The sequence below is a fragment of the Notothenia rossii genome, assembly GCF_949606895.1.
Source record: "Notothenia rossii genome assembly, chromosome: 7".
Classification (NCBI taxonomy): Eukaryota; Metazoa; Chordata; class Actinopteri; order Perciformes; family Nototheniidae; genus Notothenia; species Notothenia rossii.
The window spans coordinates 51635114-51642709 of NC_136905.1; the positions used below are offsets into that span (position 1 = coordinate 51635114).

A 7596-nucleotide genomic window follows, 5' to 3' on the forward strand; every position below is an offset into this window, starting at 1 on the left:
ATAAAGGTTTGAATGGTTTAGGCCCAAAATACATTTCTGACTACTGCTAAATTATGAACCATCCAAATCTCTCAGGTCTTCAGGGACTGGTCAGCTTTCTGTCCCCAGAGTCAGAACTAAACATGGAGAAGTTCAGTTATTATGCTCCAAATATCTGGAACAAACTACCAGAAACCTGCAGGTCCGCTGCAACTCTTACTACTTTTAAATCCAGGCTCAAGACTTTACTTTTTATTTGATCTCATTATTTGTTTCCCTAACATTCAAGTGGCCATATTCTATCAGGCTTGAGGACCCCCCTTTGTTATTCATGTTTTAGTATCTTTGCTTTTAAATTAGTGTTTTTAAATGCCATTTTATAATATGTTTCTTAATGCTCTTAATGTCTTTCATTTTTGTAAAGCACTTTGAAATGCCTTGAGTTGAAAGTAGCTATATAAATAAACTTGCCTTGCCTTACTAAGGGAAGTATCTCAACATTGAGAAACACCAACAGCACTGCCAGCAAAACACTGGGCCCTGTCATGTGCCTCAGCATCAGCATGCTGTGCAGATGGAGCAGCTCGGTGGGCTTCAAGGCGTGGGATGTCTTTGAAATTGGCAACACATTTGTGTTTTCTTGCCACGATTACGTCTCCGTTGAAAATATCTCTGAAACAGCCCACTTGTCAATGCCACACTGGCCTTCAAGTGGTCCCACAGCTGCATCACACAGTCTGCTCCCCCCCCATGCAGGGCAATGTTCCGTCTACACATCCTATCTCTGTTAGTATGACATCCATGTGAAAAGATGCTGTATGCCTCTTTCTCTCTCCCTGAATCAAAAGCAAACGGTCAAGGATCACATAGTTTTCACCTTAAGAGCTATGTATGAGGCCCAATCCTAAGGCAACTGCTGTATCAAATGCACATATTGATGCCACCAAATGAGACAATACAAATGGAAGGCAAGGCAAGGCAAGTTTATTTATATAGCACTTTTCAACACAAGGCAATTCAAAGTGCTTTACAAAAAATGAAAGACATTAAGAAAATGGCATTTAAAATCAGTCATTAAAAAGAAAAGATAATAAAATATACATTAAAAGAATAAATACATGGATAAAAGTTACAGTGCAGTCCAAGATATGAATAGTTCAATTAAAAGCAGCGACAAAAAGAAAAGTCTTTAGTCTGGATTTAAAAGTAGTCAGAGTTGCAGCGGACCTGCAGGTTTCTGGGAGTTTGTAACAGATATTTGGAGCATAATAACTGAACGCTGCTTTACCATGTTTAGTTCTGACTCTGGGGACAGAAAGCTGACCCGTCCCTGAAGACCTGACAGATCTGGATGGTTCATAATTTAGCAGGAGATCAGAAATGTATTTTGGGCCTAAACCATTCAAAGCTTTATAAACCAGCAGCAGTATTTTGAAATCTATTCTTTGACACACAGGAAGCCAGTGTAAAGACTTCAGAACAGGAGTTATGTGATCATAGCCGTGGGAACATGTTTCAAATGGGGGGTGCTGTGGGGATGACACCAGGGCTGGTTCTGACCAATGTGCTGCTAGGCAATATTTTAGCTGGCAATGAAAAACCTCTACAAAAGACCAATACATTGCAAAAAGAGAAATATATTGACATGGTGCACAGCTTATATAACAAGGCTTCAAATTTATTATATATTATAACATGTTTTAATTGGGGGGGTGGACTTCACATCCTCTCGGGGGGTCCGGGGGTACCCCCCCGGGAAGATCTTTTTAACATTTTAAAGTAAAATGCTTCAATTTGGTGCACTTTGAGCGCCCAATTAGAGACTGATCTAGGGGGTACAACTCTAAACACCCATATGAAAAAGATCGGTTTGCATTTTATTTATCAAATAAGTAGGTATGTGAACATTTCCAATAACCTACCATAGCCAATAACAAATACATGTAACTTATTTTATTTGTGTTGTTCATTCATATCTTATTTTACCAGTTAACATTTATTTATTTATGTATATTTTAAAATCTCTCCAGTTTTAAACAATATTTTTGGTTTACTGTCCTATAGTATACATTGGAACCTGTTTTTATTTATCCTAATAATTATAAAGGTGTGCCTTGGAAATATTTGTTTACATAAATTGTGATCAAAACGTTTGAGACCCACTGAGATAACTTCGACTAAAGTGAACTATCTAAGCCCTCAGAGTCCTTTACCTCACTGAGCCTCTCAGTCTGACAGGAGAGGACTCTCCCTCCACATTATTATAGAAACAGCTTCTTATATCCGTTAGCGCAGCAGAAGCTAACAACAATCCCCGCCGGTACCGCGGTATCCCCTCTCTCTATCTCTCTCACTTTGGCTGTGAGCTGCGGGCGCCTGCTAAGCCAACATCCCCCACTTTCATCACTTACAGCGCCCATCGTACAGGGCAAATGGAACATGTAACTGGGGTGAAAAGGGTGTTATCTTTACTTAATTATGAATGTTGTTACATCAAGGCTGAAAATTCGTTTTTTTTTTATTATATCTTGTGGAAGTGCAGATCCCCTGTCCTCCACCAGGGGGTGCTGCAGCACCCTCAGCACCCCTACTTCCCACGGCCCTGTATGTGATCCACTTTCTTAGTGTTAGTGAGGAACCAGAGTAAAGACTTCAGAACAGGAGTGATGTGATCCTCTTTCTTAGTGTTAGTGAGGACTCAGCGGCGTTCTGAATTAGCTGCAGCTTTCTAATAGATTTTTTTGTGAGATCTGTGAAGACACCATTACAGTAGTCCAGTCTACTGAAGAGGACAAGTTTTTCCAAATCCTGCTGTGACATTAGTCTTTTAATCCTAGATATGTTCTTTTGGTGATAGTAGGCTGATTTAGTAACTGTTTTAATGTGACTGTTGAAACTCAGGCAGGGGCGGACTGGCCATTGGGAATACCGGGAGTTTCCCCGTTGGGCCGGTGCTGTGTGTGGGCCGGAGGGCCAAAAAAACCAAAACTTTTTTATTTTGCCTAAATCATACCAGCCCACATCTGTAAGTATTCGGGCCACTCCCTTTTTTTTTTTTTGTGCTTACCTAAATCCTACCGGCCCACATTTGTAAGTGTTCCGGCCCAGCCCAGCCCTGGCCTGTTCTATCTATCAGTTTCAATTTCACACATCAGGCCCGTAGCAGCTGTCACTGCGCAGTGAACGATCAGGAGTGAGTGACTGAGAGGCCTAGCTGGCAGTTGCTTACAGATGGGTAAACAAGCTCCAAAGCTTAAAGGCGTTTTTGTATAGTTTGTGTATACAGTATACAGTATTGTAGCGAGCCCTGGGTTCAGAGGGAGGGGCTTGCATAGGGGAGGGAGGGGGGGGGGGGGGTTGGCAGGGAAACGGGGTTCAGGGGGAGTGGCTGTACGGCTGTACCCGTAGGAGAGAAAAGAGGGAAGTGACGTCTGACTCAGAGGTCGCGCGGCTGTGGAGAAGAACGTATTGCCCACATTCTGTTACTGAGTTTAGGCTAGTTAGCTAGTTTATTGTTTTGGGTGCAGTAACTTTTGCCTCCACTTGCTGTTCAAATAAATGTTGAAAGAAAAAGTAAATTTGTTTACAGTTCTGTTTTATATGGGTCTTGAAGAAGAATTGGGAGGGATGAAACACTTTTTAATGGTCACACATGCAGAGCACACAGCACACAGAGTGAAATGTGTTCTCTGCTTTTAACCCATACTAGTGCCAGGAGTCTAATAGGAGCAGTGGGCAGCTATTGTACAGCGCCCGGGGAGCAATGGGAGTGAGGGGGGAAGGGGGATGTCCGGTGCCTTGCTCAAGGGCACCACGGCAGGGCAGGAGGTGAACTGGGACCTCTCCAAGTAGAAGTCCACACTCCAAAAGTAGGTCTGGTCGGGGACTTGAACCGGCAACCCTACGGCTCACAGTCCAAGCCCCTACTAACTGCCATAGATTTAGTCCCTAAGTTTGCTCTCAAAGTGCACCAGATTGATGCATTTAACTTCAACATTAAAAAACAAATTCTTCCCGGGGGAGCTTGCCCCCGGACCCCCCTAGAGGAGTTGAGGTCCACCACCTGCCCACAACCCCTGTTAAATTGTCTCACCCACATTGAGGATGCTTCCTACGCCCATGTTTTTTTCTATTCGTCAAGTCAGGCAAATTGGGTCCAAATGTTATTGCATCAATGATCTGTTAACATTAAAATCACAAATATATGCTGTAACTATTTTGCTCTAGGCAACTCAAGAGCTCAGGTAATGTGATTACTATATGAATAATTGTCCAAAATAACATTAAACGCATAGGGTTTTTTGTTAAGTAACATACTTTCGTCGCCGGCCGGCCGATACATGTCGCGCATTAAGTGGGCCTGTCTGTCAATTAATCCCCGGGCCCACTTTTTCCCCCCCAGGTCCGCCCCTGAACTCAGGTCAGAGTCCATGACTACACCTAGATTTATGGCTTTATCTGGTGGATAGAAATTCAGAGGCTACTGGCACTGGGGGGGTTAGTTAGTCTGTCGACGGTAGCAAACAAGGCACGTGCGTTTTTGTTGTTTTTGTTTTTGGTAATGATGTCGGAGAAGAAAAACTGTAGTGCGTTTTTCAATTCCAAATTATAAAGGCCAAGTCTCTCTTTGTAGATTTCAAAGTGCACCTGGAGATTTGTTTTTTCGCCACCTACGTTCAGCTTTTCGACACTCTGTTTTCACGGTCATGGCCTTTCTCCATGGAGATATTTTCTTGCCAATCACTTCCTTTACCTTAGTTGGAGCAATGGCATCTATAACATTTTTAATTTTTGAAATTAAAATGATCTACTAGCTCATTGACTGAGATGTTAGCAGGGGCAAGTGTGGAAGAAAAATTCTGAGTAAACATTTCCCTAGAGTTTTCAGTTAATATAGCTTTGTGGTTCCCTCTTTTTGAACATTTGGAATGGAAAAGTTATACAAATAGAACCATCTTTTTAATAGTAACATTAAACATGAATTAATTTACATCTTAAATTATTAATATATACACAAACATTTTCACAAATATCCAACCTTCAAATTGGCATTTTAAATCAACATCGCTCTGCACACATACTGTAACAACCGGGGTTTTATGTGACCGGTAGTCACTCACGGTAACACCCACCCAGCCAGGGATTCGCTGTTGGTTGGCGCCTCCATTTCCTTTTCCCCCTATTTAGTTAGACGGAGCAGGAAGGGAAAGGTGTGTGCAGCAAGAGGGATCGGTGGAGCAACACGCTCATCTGTTTAGAGACCAGCAGTTAGGTAGTTTAAAGTCTGTGCTACCGTTGTCTGATCCACCGTCCACCGTCCACCGTCATCATACCCTTCTGTCGCTTCACTTCCCGGATTATTGTTTACAAAACTGAAAGGAGCCGGTCATCTCCCAACCACCTTAAAAACCAGGACTGGATTTTCAAAACCGACTGGATTGCTAAAAAATGACAGAGATTCTCCCGTGGTAAATTGACTGTTTTATTTATTTTGAAGAAAACCCGAAGCGGAACGTTTTGAATTTAACAATGAACTGTGGGAAGACTAATTGTTTGTGGGGTATTCAAAAATACACTTGCTATTTGTGATTATAATTTTGAGTTGTGTCCTTTCTTATATTTTTCTAATGTCATTCAATGTTGGGTGTTTGCAGTGAGATGTATACACCTTTGTGCAGACTTACTAAAACTGACTGACTAGCCAAATCTCAAAAGTCAGGAGAGAGACCTGACAGGCACCCCAAAGAACCTCAGTTCATTTGTAGGGCTGCACGATTTTTGCCAAAAGTATGCTGCAAATCTCAGGGTAGGCAATTTAAACAAATTCAGTGTTATTATGACTGATTATCACTCAGCTTTATGCACACATACATTTGGCATGTTTTAAGAAACCTTGGTTGCTGATTGGCTAATGGTTACACAAGACAAAACATCGTTATGACATCATAAAGTGGCCAAAATCTGATCAGCTCATTTTCTGACAGGTTTTTATATAAATGGATCAGGACAAAAAGTGAGGGGGTCTTTTTTCCTGAAACTTTCAGAGTCTCTTTACACAGTGTTTATTTACTTTTATACATGTTTATGTATAAAAGACATGAAAAAGTGGATTTCACATTTTAACATTGTTTTTTGTAAAATACTGTAGGCATGCATACATGATTAAAAATGTGCATGGGGGATGACGTTCAGAGCCTTTTCCTATGTGTTGGGGCTGAGCCCAATTCAACCCCGGCTTATTTTCTATCCACCCAATCTATATTTTCAAATGTATTGCCGTGCCTTGCAGAGGAGCATTTGGATGGTATGAGGAACTTCTTACAGCTATGCAACCAGTTACTAGCTTGCCTTCTTTTGTGGTTATTCAAATAAAAGGTTATTACATTTTTTATTTAATACAGATGAAATGGCTAATGCACAAATTGGGAGCTTGGCTCGACACAGGTTTGGTTGGTTTGAGACAAAAATAGTCACGGAGTATATCTACGCTTCGCAGTCTTCACAAAGCTACTATCCTTTCTAGGCATGACATGTACACGCAGGGATTGTCTCTCATTTGTTGACTAGTTGACATCATGCGTCACTAGGATTTGCTGAGTTGTATCAGAGCTCTGAGAATAGTGATATTACTTTCTGAGAGTGTATTCAATCGCTACATGCTTTGATCTACAGTACAGTATTTTCTAGCCCAATACCTACCGCATTGCAAACAAAAGGCTCATGTCAATCACTCATATGAGATTGCTTTAGCTTTGAGATCAAATTATGAAATGTATTCATTAGAACTCTCTTAAACGGTGTATGGGCTATATCCATTATGTGTCTCAGCTGCATGCTTTTCAGGGTTGGGTGGAGAATATTTTAAAGCGATAGGCAGCAGGAAACTCCACCTGACTTTGTGACCTCCAGTAAATCCGCCTCACTGCTAAGCCACCACATTTTCTGAAAAGCACACAGTGGCTCCGGTACACAGTAAACAGATAATTACATGGAGCCATACATCCAATGATGCTGCCTGCTGGGTTTTCTCTCTCGTTCCTTTCAGCGTGGATTAACAACAGGCTTAATGTGTTATTTTACCCGGGATTAAGAGCAATAATACACCACACACGTTAGACACACTCCCCACTCCCCACACTCTACCCCTGAGAGACAGCTGACTTTGATAGAACATGTTGAATATGTGATTGTACAACAATGTACATATGTGAGAGGTTTTGCAGTGTATGCTCAGTATGTACTCATCAGAACTGCTGATGGGGAAATGAAGGGCCTGCATTACAAACTGGGGGTTTGAAAGGCATGGTGGGACCAATGAAAAATGTTATTGGTTGACTGTATAATGCTTCAATTAACTGGCTATTCTTTATAATATACTCACCGGAGGGTGTGTGTATGTGTGGCGCGAGAGAAAGACCTTACGTGTATTGTTTTTGTTGTTGTTAGAATTTGGTGCTAGCTAGCTGCGCTAACGGATATAAGGAGCCGTTTCAGTGAAAACAGAGGAGCGACATTTCGCCACAACTGCGCCGACCACTTGACTTTATGCAGGTAGCCAGACAGTGGGACATTGTACGAAAAGTCAGCACACTCAGCACGGATAGTGCAACATGATTG

The 7596-nt window shown here is 41.7% G+C and overlaps 1 protein-coding gene and 1 long non-coding RNA gene across 2 annotated transcripts in view; one reads left to right on the forward strand and one right to left on the reverse strand.

Annotated features, from left to right (window-relative positions):
- The window catches only part of gabrr2a (gamma-aminobutyric acid type A receptor subunit rho2a), a 197490-nt gene that overhangs the window by 176868 nt on the left and 13026 nt on the right, over window positions 1-7596 (reverse strand). The window lies entirely within an intron of this gene.
- LOC307045769 overlaps window positions 5117-7596 on the forward strand; it is a 21976-nt gene continuing 19496 nt past the window's right edge. Inside the window, exon 1 of the long non-coding RNA XR_013809986.1 lies at window positions 5117-5447. This is a non-coding gene — a long non-coding RNA (uncharacterized lncRNA). The remainder of the gene's footprint in view (window positions 5448-7596) is intronic.